The sequence below is a fragment of the Musca domestica genome, unplaced genomic scaffold (assembly GCF_030504385.1).
Source record: "Musca domestica strain aabys unplaced genomic scaffold, Musca_domestica.polishedcontigs.V.1.1 22, whole genome shotgun sequence".
Taxonomy (NCBI): domain Eukaryota; kingdom Metazoa; phylum Arthropoda; class Insecta; order Diptera; family Muscidae; genus Musca; species Musca domestica.
This window is the reverse complement of record NW_026712262.1, coordinates 1,132,285-1,149,439: the sequence shown is the minus strand read 5'-3', so window position 1 is coordinate 1,149,439 and position 17,155 is coordinate 1,132,285. Positions and strand designations below refer to the sequence as shown.

The following is a 17,155-nucleotide window of genomic DNA, read 5'->3' as shown; positions in this document are numbered from 1 at the left end:
AAAATCCGACATTTTATTTAATTAGATATTCAGCGTTTCAATGCTCCACCTCCGCCAACTAAAAGCCGTACGTATTATGACTTTATGTCTTGCTTTTCCAAACAACGTCGACAGCACCAGTTAGTTGATATCATTGTCATGTCTTCGGGATTATGGTAAACGTTAGACTAAATTGTTAGTTCATTTTAAACAAAACAAAGGAGAGACGGGTGGGGAGGGAGGCAGAGACGACAAAGGGAGACAAACTTCAAATTAATGATGTTCTGACAAAGCTGAAATAAAAATTCACAATGCCGTAGTCTTTGTCAATGTCGTCGTCGTGGCGTATTCTTTATTAGCATTCTGCTAAAGACATCAATCCTTAAAAGTTGACTTGAATACTAAAAAATGTTGAAATATTTATGGTCAAGGTTTTTCTTTTGGGTCATGCGGCTGATAAAGGCAAATTAGGAGAGCGAAAGTTTGGGAGTGAATTAAAGAAACAGTTTAAGAATATAAGCTACATATTTTGCATGAAATATTTAATGAAATAGACGTCAAGTTTTTTAAGGCAATAGTTTGGAAAAGGGTGCAGTTCTTAATGAAAACGTTTCGTATAGAATATAGCCCGGCAGAAATATAACCGAATTTTATATTCAGAATTGATGCAATATTCAGGGTCTTGATCAATATTTCAGATAACAATACAGAAATAATATTTTTATTTTTTTTTTCTTGGTAAGAACGTTTCTAAATATTAAGCAATAGAAAACATTGCCGAAACGTAAATGATATTTGAAATCAGAGTTATCGTTACACGAAGCCCATTTTCCGTACATTTCATTCTGGGCTTAAGATCTACAGGGTGAGATAAAAACTGCAACAAAGTCAAACCCCTTAATTTTTAAATTTTATTAAATGAAAGCAAAAAATAACGGAAATATCATCAAATTTTAGAATAACTTTAGATTTGTTCGAATTGGTCACCTTTGGCACGAATTATGGTCTTCAAACGGCCTATGAAACCGACACACGTTTCTCGAATGTTGCTCTGCGGTATTTTGGTCCATTCCCGGCAAAGCGCTTACTTGAGGTGATCGGCACTTTGGTATTTTTTAGTGCCAACCTTGCTTTTCAAAATACTCCCGACCCAATAGTACAACGGATTGGTATCCGGAGATTTTGGAGGTCATTGTGCGCTGGAAATGAAGCAAGGAACCTCAGTTTGTAACCATTCTTGGATGGTGCGTGTTGAATGCGATGGTGCTGCGTCATGTTGGAATGTCCAAGGTCTGCGGCCAAAATGTTTGCGTGCCCAAGGCTTTAATACGCCCTCCAGAATATTTTCGCGATAATATTCGGCATTCAAAACGTTCAGTTATGTTTGAATTCAAAACGTATACCTGAAGCATTTATAATAGCCTCGACAGCTGGTATCGATTAATAGGAGCGGAGAGCGACCATCGGCTGTCATGGCGGCCCACACCATCACCATGGCCGGTGCATCAGTTCTGGCGGGCAACTGAAGGTGCACATTTTCAGATGACCACTTTGGCATGTAAACACGATCATTTTGTTTGTTTACAAACGGCTGGATAACGAATGTTTTCTCATCGGAGAAAACCAAATTCGGAAGCGAAGCAACTATTTACCTCTTTTGAGTCCCTTTTGGAATTTCAATGGCTTTACCCCGAGCTCATTTTTCAATATTTGCCGAATGGAATATTGCGATATGTTCAGCTCACGAGCCATTTTTCGGCCACTTCGACGTGGGTTTCGATCAAGTCGCATCTTTATTTTTCGAACCGTTTCTGCTTCTTCCGTCGACTTCCTTGACGTTGGGCTACGCTACCAGTATCACGGTAACGAGCGATGGTACGAGACACAAAAGATTTATTCACATTCCAATGTGGATTGCTCTAACGATAGCCACTTGTGGTTTTCCAGCCAAATATAAAGAAATCACACTATCACGCTTGAATTCCATCAAGAATAACTTTTTCTGGAAAATTCCCACCAAAATGCTTTTGTACGCTTGTTAACAATATAATGAGCTGTCACTGGAATAATTTTAACTGCTGTCGGGCGAATGGCTTAGAAATCGCAGCAGTCTGAAGTTGGTTGCAGTTTTTTCATCTCACTCTGTATGGTCAACTTTTTTGGGTTATGTGGCAGATAAAGGCAATTTAAGAGAGCAACTTATTTGTGGCGGTGGAAAGAGGAAACATGTGGGTGAGGTACCAGACAGGGTTCACAGATATATATCATCGATACAACAAACCTTTTGTTAGCAGAAATGTTTGTATGGTAAGTGTGCCTAAGTTCGGCATGTCCCAGTAGTCGGCACTTTTTATTTTTAAGCCCAAATAAATGAAACTATTATAACTAAATATATTTTGTTTACTTGAAATATATTGTCAGCTATCTTTGTGTACAATTTCGCTAAGAAAAGATGATTTATTCTAATAAAAATTAAATTTTTGTCTGTGAAGGTCCTCAACAATCCATATTCTTAAGAAAAGTACAATAAAGACGTCGAATTGGTTTAAATAAAAAAAATATTGTGTTTGTTTTCTCTTTCGAGACGAGCTTAATGATCTGAAATTTGCAGTGAAAAGGAAAGCCAGATAGACACTATCACACACTCACCACTATGCGACGCGTTTCGCCGTTGGTTAAGCGGCTCATCAGGCATATTTGGTGTGGATGATGGCTTACAAGGGCCGTTCTCTGGAAAGTAGTATATATTTCGAACATATTGCAAATTAGCATATGCGAATTATACACTAGAAACTCTCCAGGTTCGACTCAAGTTCTATTGGCAGATCTTTTTCACAGCAAAGTTTTTTTGTTTTTGTAGTGATGGATTTTTTGTCCACAACAACTACATTGCTTCCAATGCATACACTTGTTTTAGTGCTGCTTTAGGAAGACGGGTTAATGGCTCTGAACGTAGAGACGGCAACTTCTAGTTGGCTGCACACCGAGGTCCGCGGTTCAAATCCCACAGCCAGGCTCGGCTGAATTTTTGAGTTTTGCCTTGTTAAGGCGAAGATCATATGTTTTATGATTTATGTGTTTGTTTTCTCTTTCGAGACGAGCTTAATGATCTGAAATTTGCAGTGAAAAGGAAACGCGTCGCATAGTGGTGAGTGTGTGATAGTGTCTATCTGGCTTTCCTTTTCACTGCAAATTTCAGATCATTAAGCTCGTCTCGAAAGAGAAAACAAACACATAAATCATAAAACATATGATCTTCGCCTTAACAAGGCAAAACTCAAAAAAAATATTATATTTTAATGAATTAATTTATTATTACTATTAATTATTACAAAAAATTGGTATGCCGACTGTTGGAAAATGCCATACCGACAATTGGCAAGTGTTGCCGACTATTGGCAAAAAAGCATTGTTTTAATAAAACTACAAATTTGTGAAATTTAATAAAAAGTTATTAAAACTTTATTTATTATTGCAAAAACTATACAAAATTTCGAATCTGAATCAATTAACTTTGTAATAATTGAAAAGTTCCACTCAGAATGGTTAGAGCTTAAAAACGCGAAAATCCTAAAAGTGCCGACTACTGGTACACTTACCCTATATGTGAAATTTGAAGAGAGTTGGATGCTTATTTCGCTTTCTTTGAGCGTTTAGTTTTTCAAAATCTTGAACTCTATGTGGTGGAAGGTATCAGAAGGAATGGCCCGATCTCTATCCTCTTTATAACAAAACTTGTTTTAATGAATATACGTGTTTTATTAGCTTCATGGGTATTCAGAATTTTGACCCTTTGTGGGGTAGGTACCAGAGGGAGTGGACGGATATATTCTATCTCCATACCAGACCTTGGGGTAATAAGGATAATGTGATCTGTGTAATTTGGAGACAATCGGACACTTACATCACATTTTATAAGAGTTGTAATTATTCAAAATGTTAATAACTTGTGGAGGAGGTACTATATGGAGTGAACGGATATTGTCAATTTTCGCACCTGAACTGATGCAAATATTAAGTTTTGCAAAGTTGAAGCAAACTTGGATTTTCCTTTCTCTTTGTGTAGTAAAGTATATTTTTTAAGTTTTCACCTTTTGTGGGGAGGTGCAAGAAGGAGTTGACCGATATAGCCCATCTCCCAAGTCAATCTAAGTTTAATAATAATATTACGATGTATTATGTTTGGACGAATCGGAGCTATCGTGCGCTCCAGCCATACAGACAAAGGGACGGACGGACGGACATCGCTAGATCGACTCCAAATATCCTAAAACGGATTTTTATACCCTCAGCCATATGGCTGCAGAGAGTATATATCATTTGATACGGTCAAAACGTGCCTAGTCGAAACATCGGTTTTAGACCCTTTGTCTCTTTGGACTCTCGAAGGGAGTGTCCGATTTGGTGCAAACTTGGTACATCGTAATATTTTTGTCAAACTTAGATCGAGTTCGGAGATGGGCAATATCGGTCCACTCCTTCTGGTAACTCCCCCACAAAAGTTCGAAATTTTCAAAAAAAAAAAAAAAATATATATATTTTTTGCACAGAAAGAGAAACCATAATTCAATTTTGCTCCAACTTTGCAAATCCTAATATTTGCGTAAGTGCTAGGTCAGGTACGAAAACGGACAATATCGGTCCACTCCTCCCCCACAAAGAATAAAAATTTTAAATAATTACAACTCTCATAAAATGTGATGTAAGAGTCCGATTGTCTTCAAATTTCACAGTTCTCAATATCTATATTAACCGAAGGTATGGTGTTAAGATGTATATAGGTACACTCCTTCTGGTACCTCCTCCATAAATGGTCGATATTTTCAAAAATATATATTTTTTGGACAATATTGACTCATTCTTTCAAAACCCACTCCATAGAGGGTCAAGTGTTTGAAAATTAATTATCAAATTCACATTAGCTGAGGGTATACACCTGTCGGCAAAACCGACCGATACTTTTTTACTTGTTTTTAAAGAGCTAGGTTCTAAAACCGTTATTTCGATGAGACACGTTTTGACCATGTTAAATGATATATACCCTCTATAGGCATATGGCTGAGGGTATAAAAATCTACTAAAAATGTGGTTAAAATCACCGAAATTTAAATTATTCAGAGGTGCCCCTACATGAGTGATATAAGATTCCAGCAGTCTTTTGCCTGAGAAGACAGAACCCATTATATACAATCCGTATTTTAAACGATTCCTCTGAAGAATGTGGCTAAAAACATTAGAATTCCGAATATCTGGTGGTACAAAAAAATGGGAGCTATAGGAAAAGTAGACCCACGTGACCCATTTAGGAACTTAACCTGCCAATTTACCAAATTCACATGTTTGCGAAATGTTAGCCTTCTATCCCAATTCGTTCGAAAGATAGGGTGATTATAGCAGACAGATAGACTGACATCGCTAAAACTGATATGAATTTTAGTCTGATCAGGAAAATATATACCATAAAGGGTCTAACATGACTATTTCCTCATCTTGTGTTTTTATTTTTCTATAACAAATTTAAATGGCATGACAAAGGTAATGTTGAAAATCGGAAATTAACTAAAAAATTTGAATAAATGCGAGAGACAAGTTAAATATTATTTTGTTTTGATCTACGTGGATTTGTATGCTTATGTGTATATGTATATGTTAATATGTAATATAATTTTTTTCAAATGTTTCAATAATCTTTGGAAATTTGTCTGCATTAAATATTTATAATACGCCTAAGCTCTATGGATTGACATTCGAATCTAATTATCTCTTATTTCTTTTTTTCTCTTTCTCTCTCTCTCTCCCGTACTCATTGTGGGCTATAGGTTCATGTTATCCAGTACTCTTTAAGGTAAGTAAACAGTGCGTGGAGAAGGATGATTGTCCATCATGGATGTATGTATAAACACACATACTAACGCAATTATCCGTTATATTTAATGACGCATACTCATACATAAATAATAATAAATTCAAAACCATAGCCACATTAGCGTTTGACGGTGAAACAATGAAGTGGCCGTGGCATAAAAATATAATTCCGGCCGTTCGTCGATGGTCATTATATCAAATAATTGATCTTTTGTATTGCCTCATGATTGTGTGGCATTTGGGAAACGTATTAGTGTGTGCGTAATAACAATGTGAACAATAATGTATGAAAATGAACTTATTCTAGTATAATTTTGTGTATTGAGGGCTGTTATATTTGTTAGGAGTGTTTTTAAAAAGTTAAATCATATGTCAATGTATTTTGCGATTGACCGTGGTAGAGCCTTCAGCATATAGATAAGAGCTGAATCATGAGAGTTAAATTAAACGAAAATATCAGTCGGTTTGTCGACTCACATATGCCTTCAGGATAAGGTTCTTTCAATATCCCATAAATCCTAATTGGCAATTTAAAAAATATTGAAAAAAATATTATTTTTATATAGTGGTGAACGAAACTGAAGAAGTGCACCAAAGTATCGAAACTTTGTGTTAATGAAAATATAGAATCCACAATATAACGTTTTTAATACCCTCCACCATACTATGGAGGGTATATAAACTTTGTCATTCCGTTTGTAACTCCTCGAAATGCTCATGTCAGCCCCAACAACGTATATATGTTCTTGATCAGCGTAGAATTCTAAGTCGATTTAGCGATGACCGTCTGTCTGTTTGTCTGCCAGTCCGTCTGTCTGTTGTAATCACGCTATCTTTCGAACGAATTGAGGTAGAAGGGTAAAATTTTGCACACATGATTATTCTGCCAGTATGCAGGTTAAATTTGTAAATGGGCCATGTAGGTTCACGTTTTCATATAGCCCCCATATAACGGTACCTCCCGATATTCGGTATTTTAATGATTTTAGCGACATTATTCACCGGAATTTTTTCAAATTTCGTATTTCAAGTTCCAAATGGATGCTTTAGCTTAAGACAGAAAATTGTCTGTGGAGGACCACGTCTTCGTATAGCCCCCATATAACGATACCTTCCTATATTCGGTATTTTGATGATTTTAGCGACATTATTCACCGATTTTTTTTCAAATTTGGTATATTAGTATCTCCCTATATTCGGTATTTTATCCTCTAGCCAATTTGCCACATTTTGTGCCCAGTCACTATTTGGGCCGAAGGCATAATCGGGCCAATTTTCTTGGAAAATGATCGAGGAGAGGCCTTTGTGTTATTGGTCCATGTTCATATTGAAAAGAGACGGATATTGATAACAATTAATTTCAACAGGACGGGATACGTCCAATTTGTGATAGCTAAACTCGAAGTGCCTAGTTTGAAAAATCAGATCATTTCGCATTTTATTAAATTTATTAAGAAACCCTTTATACTTTTTTAAAAGAAAAACCATTGTAGAAAAATGCAACATTAACTGATTAAAAGTTCTCAGTTGATCAAAATGCACCTTTCCATTTTGTAGAATTCTAGAGCTTTCCCTAACAGTAAATAATATTTAAACCAGTAAGGAATGGCCAAAAGCCGGGCGGGGCCGACTATATGATACCCTACACCTCTCGTAACAAAAATAGTTTATGTTGGGAATTTGTGTGAACCTTATTTGAAAGCGTATCATGCCTTTAGAGTAGTCACAATTTGGGAACTATATCCAACTCTGCATCAATTTTCAACAAATTTGACGAAGGCTTTTGCACCTCTGAGTACCAACTAACATTGCTGTATAGTGCATGATATGACTTCAATAAGATTATTATATTAAAAAGTATTTATCGGATCGAGCTTTTATATGACTGGACAAGTTCAGTTGAATATGAAAGAATCTATCAAAATTGGGCATATATTACATATATGTTTACCAATAACCGTAGAATCGGATGAATATGTATATCGAAGGTATATAAAAATCTGAACCGATCTCGGTAAAATTTGGCAGAAGTATTTTCGAGCTGTATCTGATGTCCGGTACCAAATATCCTTGCCTATTACGGGACTTTAAACCCCAAATCTGAACTAATTTTCACCAAAAATTTTGAAGTAATTGTTTCTAATCTGTGGCAAAATTCAGTCCATTTGGGCTGATATTAGCCATTTGGTGCACAACAAACCTGAAATCGGATAAAGATATGGGAGCTATATCCAAACTTGAACCGAACTCGACAAAATTTTCGGCACTTATTTCTGAGCTGTATCTTATATCTGGTACAAAAGATCATTGCTGTTGTGGATAACATATTACGTATGTGAGAGACTTAAAACTCCAAATCGGATGAAACGGTGTGTCTGATGTACCAAAATTCAGGTGATTTGGTTTAATATTAATGCGAAATCGGAGCTATATTTAAATTTGAACCGATTCTCACAAATTTCAATAGGATTCGTCCTTGGCCAAACAAACTTTGTTTTGAAAATTCCATCTCAATCGGATAATAAATGAGATCTGCATTTTGTTCACAAGAATACATGGAATGGCGGATGGACTGACATGCGTAAATCGACTCAAAAAATGATTCTATCTCTATCGCTTCCTTCTCCATGTTACAAAAAAATGCACAATGACATAATACCCTTACCACTATGTGGTGTAGGGTACGAAGAGTGACTCATTCAATGTTCTTGCTCTCGTCGATATATTTTTTACCTATTAGAAATTTTCGTACTCTAAAAATAGAAATATCGAAGTTTCTCATATTTTTATCGATCAGAAACAACTTTATATTAATTTGTACATTTTGTACCATTCTGTAATTTTAGTATTCTGAAAGTGTGAAATTTCGAAAATATGGACGCATCTGGTCCGGCGATTTAGAGAATAAGTAAACCTAAAACATCCTTCTTCTATCGCTCTCTCTCTCTCTCTCTTTCTCTCAAGGACAATTTAATACCGTACCATATTCTACACTTCAGTACTTCAAGAGTAGAATCTCTTTGTTTCACTCTTACTCTCAAAAGAGAATCATACTCGCCCTTATTCGAGTGAAACCGAAAAATAAGGTTTGCTCGTTTTTTCTTGTCTCTGGATTTCGCAATACATGGCAAAAATATCAGACTCTATTCCAAATTTACCAACAATAGTGGTAAATGTCTTCGCCGATATTGGATATAAAAATAGCGAATCAGCAAAGAGGTCTTTCTGGCCGTATATGTAAAATATGGGATCATAGCAAATTAAAATATTCAATAAAATTATTTGTCATAAGATTTTACTTTGGGGCCAAGAAGACGTACAAAGTCGGTATCTTGCGTAAACCCCAGGAATTCATATATACAAGGACATCTTAGGGTTAAAGCCAATATAAAATTTCGCTGTAGGCAGAAGGTGCCATAAGAACAAATACTTTACACAAAATTTCATTATAAATCTCAGAATAAACAATGGTACAATGAGGATAAGGAAGGATAACTTAAAAAAAAAAAATTTGCAAGTATAGAGGTCTACCTGCCTCTATATTTGGTTTGTAATCTTAGAATTAATATCAAAACATTCAAAACACCAAACAACTTGCTACATTGATTTTGAATAAATAATTAAAAACCACTAAAACTGAATTAAAAGTCATAATTTCTTTTCAAAATCATGTTCTACATATCTGTAAAGGCTTATTTCTCCACAAAAACTGTAGATTTTGTAGATGCATTCGTTGCAATAAGCATTTTGAAAACTCCCGAATTTGAATGTTTTCTGAACAAGTTTTTTTATTCTCTTCAAAATGGTATTGAGGGTATATTAAGTTCGTCATTTCGTTTGTAACTCATCGAAATAATCGGCCCTATCATGGTTGTCGTCGGCGTCGCAAAATGAAGTCGAAGCGACAATAATGATATTAGGGTTGTCGTTTTTTGTCGATAGCGACAAATGATTGCTATTATAACTGTCGATACAACAGTCGACGTGAAGTCGATTTTTAAGAAAATCTGTCGCCGTAAAAAATTGTGACGACATTGTATTTTTTAGTGGACGTTGATATTGTAACTTTTTTGTATTTGATATTTGACCAAGAAAATAACAACAGCAAAACAATTTGAAATGTTAGTTTCCGAATTGAATAAAAAAACCATGTTTGCCAAAGGGTTTACCAAAGGTAATTTTCCAGCTAATTTTAAATTAGATTGGAATCCATTGCTACAAAATTAAATGTAAACGGTCACCGATTAGAGACTGGCAAGAAGTATATTAAAGTTAAAATTATTTTTGTATGTTTTTATTAGTTAGTTTTCTAAAGTTCGTCTAGGTTTGGAAAAATTAAAAATGTAAAACTAAAAAACAATTGTGCACAATAAGGGTGAAGCCAGCAGCACTGGAGGTGATATTTTTAAGCAAATTACTTTGTCGCTTTGGGAGAAGTCCTTCGCGAATGTAATGCAGTTTCAAAAGTTACTGAATGCACCAGGTCGTGCATTTGAAGTAAAAAATACGGAAAACATAATTGTAACAGACGTTATAGATCATGAAAATGAGCCAGTGGAGAATGCTGATGACGAGACTGATGTAACTACTATCCAAAATTCTCGATCGCCCAAAAAAAAAAACAATGATAAAAAATCATCAAGGAAAGAAGAAACTATTGAATTCTTGAAAGAGCAGTATAAACTTTTGGAACAACACAGTCAAGAGTCAGGCAATGCAAACACATTTGTTTGCTGGCTTAGCACTCGCCGCTGCTCTACTAATACATTCTCCACTTCATCCTCACTTGAACTTAAGCTATGTAACGCATTTATAATATCCATTGTTTCACTATATTTTTTATTTTTCCGAAAGAGACGAAATTAGAATTCAAAATAAAAACAAATTTTTATCTTATTTTGTCAATAACAAGGGATTGTTGCCAACGCCTTTTTTAGTTGTTGCCAACTTTTATTTTAAACTGTCGATGTCGCTTCCATGCCTTAGCGTAATACCATTTTTGAATCGAAGCGACGGTGAGGGCGACTTGCACATAAAGTCGACGACGACTATAGAAACGAAAACCGTAATTGGACCGAATAATTTTAGACCCAACAAAGTGTAAATATTCTGGATTAGCATAAACCTCTAAGAAAATTTAACCCTGTCCGTCTGTTGTAATCACGCTGGAGTCAAAACAAATGAAATCAAAACAAAAAGGAAGATAAAATTCTGCAAAAAACCAGTATTTTGTGTGCAGGCAGGTCAAGTTCGAAGATGGGCTATATCGACCCACGATATTGAATGGGCCCCATATAACGGTACCACCCAATATTCAGTATTTTGATGATTTTAACCACACTTTTCAATGACATGGTCTGAAATTCTACACAAGCAGTTCCTTGTGGGTACTTTACTCACTGAATGAGCATTTTCTATGTAGGTTCACGATATCGTATACCCCCATACAATGGAACCCCCCGATATTTGGTATTTTGATGATTTAAGCCACATTTTTCAATGGAATTGGCTTAAAATCCACACAAGGAGTTCCTTCTGAGTACTTTACCCCATGAAAGAGAAATGTCTATATAGGTCCACGATATCGTATATCCCCCATATAACTCTACCTACCGACATTCGGTATTTTGATGATTTTAGTCACATTTTTCAATCGCATTGTCTGAGATTCTACACAAGAAGTTCTCTGTGAATACTTTACTCCCTGAAAGAGAATTGTCTATATAGGTCCACAATGTCGTATATCCCCCATATAACCGTAGCCCCCGATATTTTTTGGATTTTTTATTATTTTAGCCACATTTTTCAAACAGAGAGTTCCTTCAGAGTTATTTATCCCCTGGAAGAGAATTATCTATATATGTATATGTTTTAGTACAGCACTCATATAACGCTACTCCGAGATATTCGATATTTCCAGATTTTCGCAACATTATTCACCCAAAATGAGTCAAATTTCGTATTTGTATATCCATTAGTATAGCCCCTATACAACGGCACCTCTCTTTATTCGGTATCTTGATGGTATTCCCGGAATTGTTTCGAATTTCGTATTTAAAGTTCGGAATCGATATTACAACCTTTGACAGAAAATTACTTATCCAGTAAAACGTTCTCACATAGTTCCCATATAAATGTTTTTAGTTGAGCGGTATTTTTCGACGGAATTTCTTTTTTTTATACCCTCCACCATACTATGGAGGGTATATTAACTTTGTCATTCCGTTTGTAACTCCTCGAAATACCCATGTCAGACCCAACAAAGTATATATATTCTCGATCAGCATAAAATTCTAAGTCTATTTAGAGATGTCCGTCTGTCTGTCTGTCTGCTGTAATCACGAATGAATTGAGATAGATGGTTAAAATTTTGCACACATGTTTAGTTTTCCAGTAGGCAGGTTAAGTTCGTGCATGGGCCATGTAGGTCAACGTTTTCATATAGCCCCCATATAACGGTACCTCCCGATATTCGGTATTTTGATGATTTTAGGGAAATTATTCACCGGAATTGTTTCAAATTTGGTGTTTGAAGTTCGAAATGGATACTACACTCTAAGACTGAAAGTTTTTTGTGCAGGACCACATCTTGGTATAGCCCCTATATAACGGTGCCAATATTCGTTATTTTCATGATTTTAGCGTCATTATTCACCAGAATTGTTTCAAATTACGTATTTAGAGCTCGTAATGGGAATTTTAGTCTGTGACAGGAAATTTTCTATGCAGGTCCAGGTCTTCGTATAGGCTCCGTATATCAGTACCTCCCTATATTTGGTATTTTGACGATTTTAGGTACAATACTCAACGAAATTGTTTGAGATGTAGTATTTGAAGTTCGTAATGGATGCTACAGCCTGTGACAGAAAATTGTCTATGCAGGTCCAGGTCTTTGCACAGCTCCGATATAACGGCACCTCCCTATATTTGGTATTTTGATGATTTTAGCTACATTATTCACCGTTTATTTCAAGTTTCGAACCATGTATCTAGTTTCAACAGTTTTTATACCCTACACCACATAGTGGTAAGGGTATTATGTCTTTGTGCATTTGTTTGTAACATGGAGAAGGAAACGAGATAGACCCATAGTTACTTTTGAGAACCTTCATAGAATCACTTTCTGAGTCGATTTATGCATGTCAGTCCGTCTGTCCGTCCGTCCGTCCGTCCGTCCGTCCGTCCGTCTGTCCATGTATTCTTGTGAACAAAATGCAGGTCGCATTTATTATCCGATTGAGATGAAATTTTCCAAACAATATTTTTTTGGCCCAAGGACGAACCCTATTGAAATTGGTGAGAATCGGATCAAATTTAGATATAGCTCCCATATATATCTTCATCCGATTTCGGGTTAAATGTGCACCAAATATCCACTATCAGTCCAAATTACCTGAATTTTGGCACACCCAACCGAGTTCGGCCTAGAAGCAAGTATATCAAATTTGGAGAAAATCGGTTCAGATATAGCTATAGCTCCTATATATATTTTTCATCCGATTTGATCTTTAAGTCCCTCACATTCCTACTATGCACTCCACAACCGTGATATTTGGTACCAGGTATTAGATGGAGCACAGGAATAGCTGTTTTAAATTTTATCGAAATCGGTTCAGATTTGGATATAGCTCTCATATATATCTTCATCCGATTTCGGGTTAAATGTGCACTAAATGGTCAATATCAGCCCAAATCACCAGTCTAGAAGCAAATACGTAAAATTTGGAGAAACCCGGTTCAGAGATAGCTACAGTTCGTAAAATGCACGATAGAATTAGATAGATTTTGATTTTGTACCAAATATCTCATAGAGCTCTGAAATGCCCTGTATAAACCTTTTTACGACAGCTCTACTAAATATGCATAGTGGTGTAGGGTATCATATAGTCGGCCCCGCTCGACTTTTGAGCTTTCCTTACTGGTTTATTTATTTAATTATTTAAGATCGAATTTCATTGTGAGTCTCTGAGGAAAAGAGATTAGAATACTTAATATGTACCGCGAAAATTTAACAATAAATTTTTTCTGCAAATTTTGTGGTTGTGGAGTATTCTATGTGGACTTGATAGAACTCGTTTGTAGATCAAAAACCCTAAAAGAATTTCGGGTTCTTAAGTAGTTAAGACCTTTATTTTGTTTTGGCTATACACAAAGGATCTCATATAGTTTGATATATGTTTCGCAACTTTAAATATAAAACTTTCAAATTTCTCAGAACAACTCCGCCATATAAGAACAACTCCGATTTCAAGTATTTTTTACGTTTTCGCCATGTTCTTCCAATTAATTTTGGCGAATTTATATTGATTAAGAGGTTTAGAATGTAATTTTTTCCAACTCCCCCTATTATCCATTCCATTTGCAAAACTAATTTCATTCACTAAATAATGCGAACATTATTAAAAGTTATTCTGTCACCTTTCATGCCATTTGACATAAGTAGGTTTTTTTTTTGTTGTTTTGTTTCATGGGATTTGTATCATTAATTTGCTTCATTTGCCACAACTAAAACACCAAACAAATGGAAGGGGCCAACACCGAGTAAGAATAAAAATCAAACAAAAAACATTTGGTCAACGCTTAAGTGAAATAAATGAATGCGAATGGACGACACAACAAGTAAACGTTCGGCGTTATGGCCAATGCCTGGAACAAACATTAACATTCAATTAGGGTTTCCATTAGTGGACAAAGAGAGAAGACCACAAGTGGCAGAAGCTTGGACGAAATATGAAAACAAAGGGGAATAAGGAAACCACTTCCTGCCTATTAACAAAACAGAAGTTGCTTGCATAAAACCACAGGAAAATAAAAAACATAATGCATTTTCATTTCAAAAATTCAGGTCACTATGACAGGTCATATGACAACTAGTGTTCGTATAAATTTTAAGAGAGTAGTGTTCTTGTCTGTTGTAGAAAATACATTTTGTGGAAAGGTTAGAAATAATAATAAATAATTGAGCGACTATATATTGCAATAAAAAACATAAAATCATAAAATTAACAAAGCCATATTAAATACAGAAGACCTGCAAAAGTGGTATCGGTCAGCATGGAGGGAATTTGGAAACATTTAAATTTTACGCTGCTCGGTATTTCAGAGTTCAATTATCCTATCAAATATCACAATATTTTTAGTCTCTGATTTCTTTTCTAAGAAATTCGATAGTAAATATATGCCAATAGCTGCGACGGCACCACACTGCATCGCATTCAGTCTTATGCATTTGCACGGGGGGAATCACTTGGCCAAATTTGCTGGCAGTGGTATGTTTCATAAAAGAAATCTAAAGCAAAAACATCCCTGCGAATGAGAAACATAGATGAAATTCGGCCTAATACACTGTGCTACAAAATTAAATTATTTCAATAAAAATAGGGTAAATCCAGCAAATTGCGAAAGTAGAGCTAAAAAGAAAACATCGCAAAGTAACCGAAAGTAACCCTCTTTCTGAAATATCTGGTTTAAGATTTCTTGGAATCCTTACATTTTAGCTATGTAGTGTCTTGCAAGTAAAAAAAAAACGAAAACTAAATTTCGTTAATTTCGCGTTTTTTTAGCTTAATGGATATTAAAAATTTCGACCTTTTGTTGGGAAGGTATCAGAGGGAGTGGATCGATATGTTCCGTCTTAATATTAGATCTTGAGTTCATAAAAATATTAGGATGTGCAAAATTTGAAGACAATCGTACTCTTACATCATATTTTATAAGAGTTGTAATTATTCAAAGTTTTGATCCTTTTGGGGGAGGTTCTTGATGAACTGGACCGATATTGTCCATTTTCGCACCAGAACCTAGCACTGATGCAAATATTAGGATTTGCAAAGTTGAAGCAAAATCGGATTATCGTTTATCTTTCTGTGCAGAAAAAAAATATATATATTTTTTTGAAAATTTCAACCATTTGTGGTGGAGGTACCAGAAGGAATTGTACCAGACCCTGGGGTAATATAAATATTGGGATGTGTCAAATTTGAAAACAAACGGACTCTTACATCGTATTTTATAAGAGTAGTAATTATTCAAAATTTTGACCCTTTGTGAAGGATGTACTTGATGAAGCGGACCGATATTGTCCTGACCTTGCACTGATTTTAATATTAGGATTTGCAAAGTAGGAGCAAAATTGGATTATTCTTCCTCTTTCTGTGCAGAAAATAATTTTTTTTTTTAAATTTTCGGCCTTTTGTGCAGAAGGTACCAGAAGGATTGGGCCGATATTGCCATCTCCGAACTAGATCTAAGTTTGATAATAATATTATGATGTACCAAGTTTGGGCCAAATCGGATACTCTCTTCGAGAATTATCGTGCACCAGACAGACAGATGGCGGACGGACGTCGCTGGATCGGCTCCATATGAGCTGAAACGGATTTGGTACAGAGAGACCTGAGGTCTAAAACCGTTCTTTCGAAGAGTCACGTTTTGGCTGTATCAAGTGTGACCATGTGACTGAGAGACTGATCAACGTCCAGGCGAAACGCATGAAGCTTATTTCTTGAACTGTATTAAATGGTACTAACATAGGTACAATTTTATTTCGGATGAACGGATTGATTTGGGTATTTAAAATGCTGGTATTGGGGTATCTGCTGGTGGTTAAATTAAGATAGAGAGTTGGGTTTGGAAATGTGTTCATCAAACGTACGAAAAGTACTAAATTTGGTATTGCGTGAACGAATGCCTGAACCTCTGAATTTGACATTAGGATTACTCTTTGTGTGTAGGGTTGAGATTTGGAGGGGGTTTCAGAAATATGTATTAAGAAGTATTACTATATTTGGTGATTGGGTAGGGGATTAAATTGGAAGTCTGAGGTTTGGAATTATGATCACCTTTTGCACCGTTTAGCTGCTACATGGAGAGGTATTTGGAAATACGTACTAAAATATACGAAAAGTACTAAATAGTCTTAACTTTGGCACTTGGGGAAGGGAATAGGGCTGGAATTCTAATTTTGAGTGAGAGTCTTTGATGTTGTGTAGGAGAGACAAACAAAAGGGTTTTTTGAAATTCTAACAAAACGTGTGCCAAAATTACTTAAATGTGCTAAATTTGGTACCATTTGGAATTATGTGGACGGATATAGGTAAAAACTTAAAATTTGATGTGAGAATCAAGTCTGCGAAATAGAGTTGATATTAGGAGGTCGTTTTGGAAATGTGAAGTAGGTGTATTTCGTATTGGGTGAACAGATAGTGTTTGCATTTGGTATTGGGTGAAGATATAGGGCTGGAATCTTCAAATTTGATATTGAGGTATATGTTGGCATCAGGAATTGAGTAATGGAGATGGTTTTGGAAAT

At 35.5% G+C, this 17,155-nt stretch overlaps 1 protein-coding gene across 2 annotated transcripts in view; it reads left to right on the top strand.

Annotated features, from left to right (window-relative positions):
• The window catches only part of LOC101899342 (probable serine/threonine-protein kinase DDB_G0282963), a 548,840-nt gene that overhangs the window by 97,633 nt on the left and 434,052 nt on the right, over positions 1-17,155 (top strand). For both annotated transcript variants that reach the window (XM_059122912.1, XM_059122910.1), the window contains exon 4: positions 5,799-5,824. The gene's annotated coding sequence lies outside the window, so the exon portion shown is untranslated. The remainder of the gene's footprint in view (positions 1-5,798; positions 5,825-17,155) is intronic.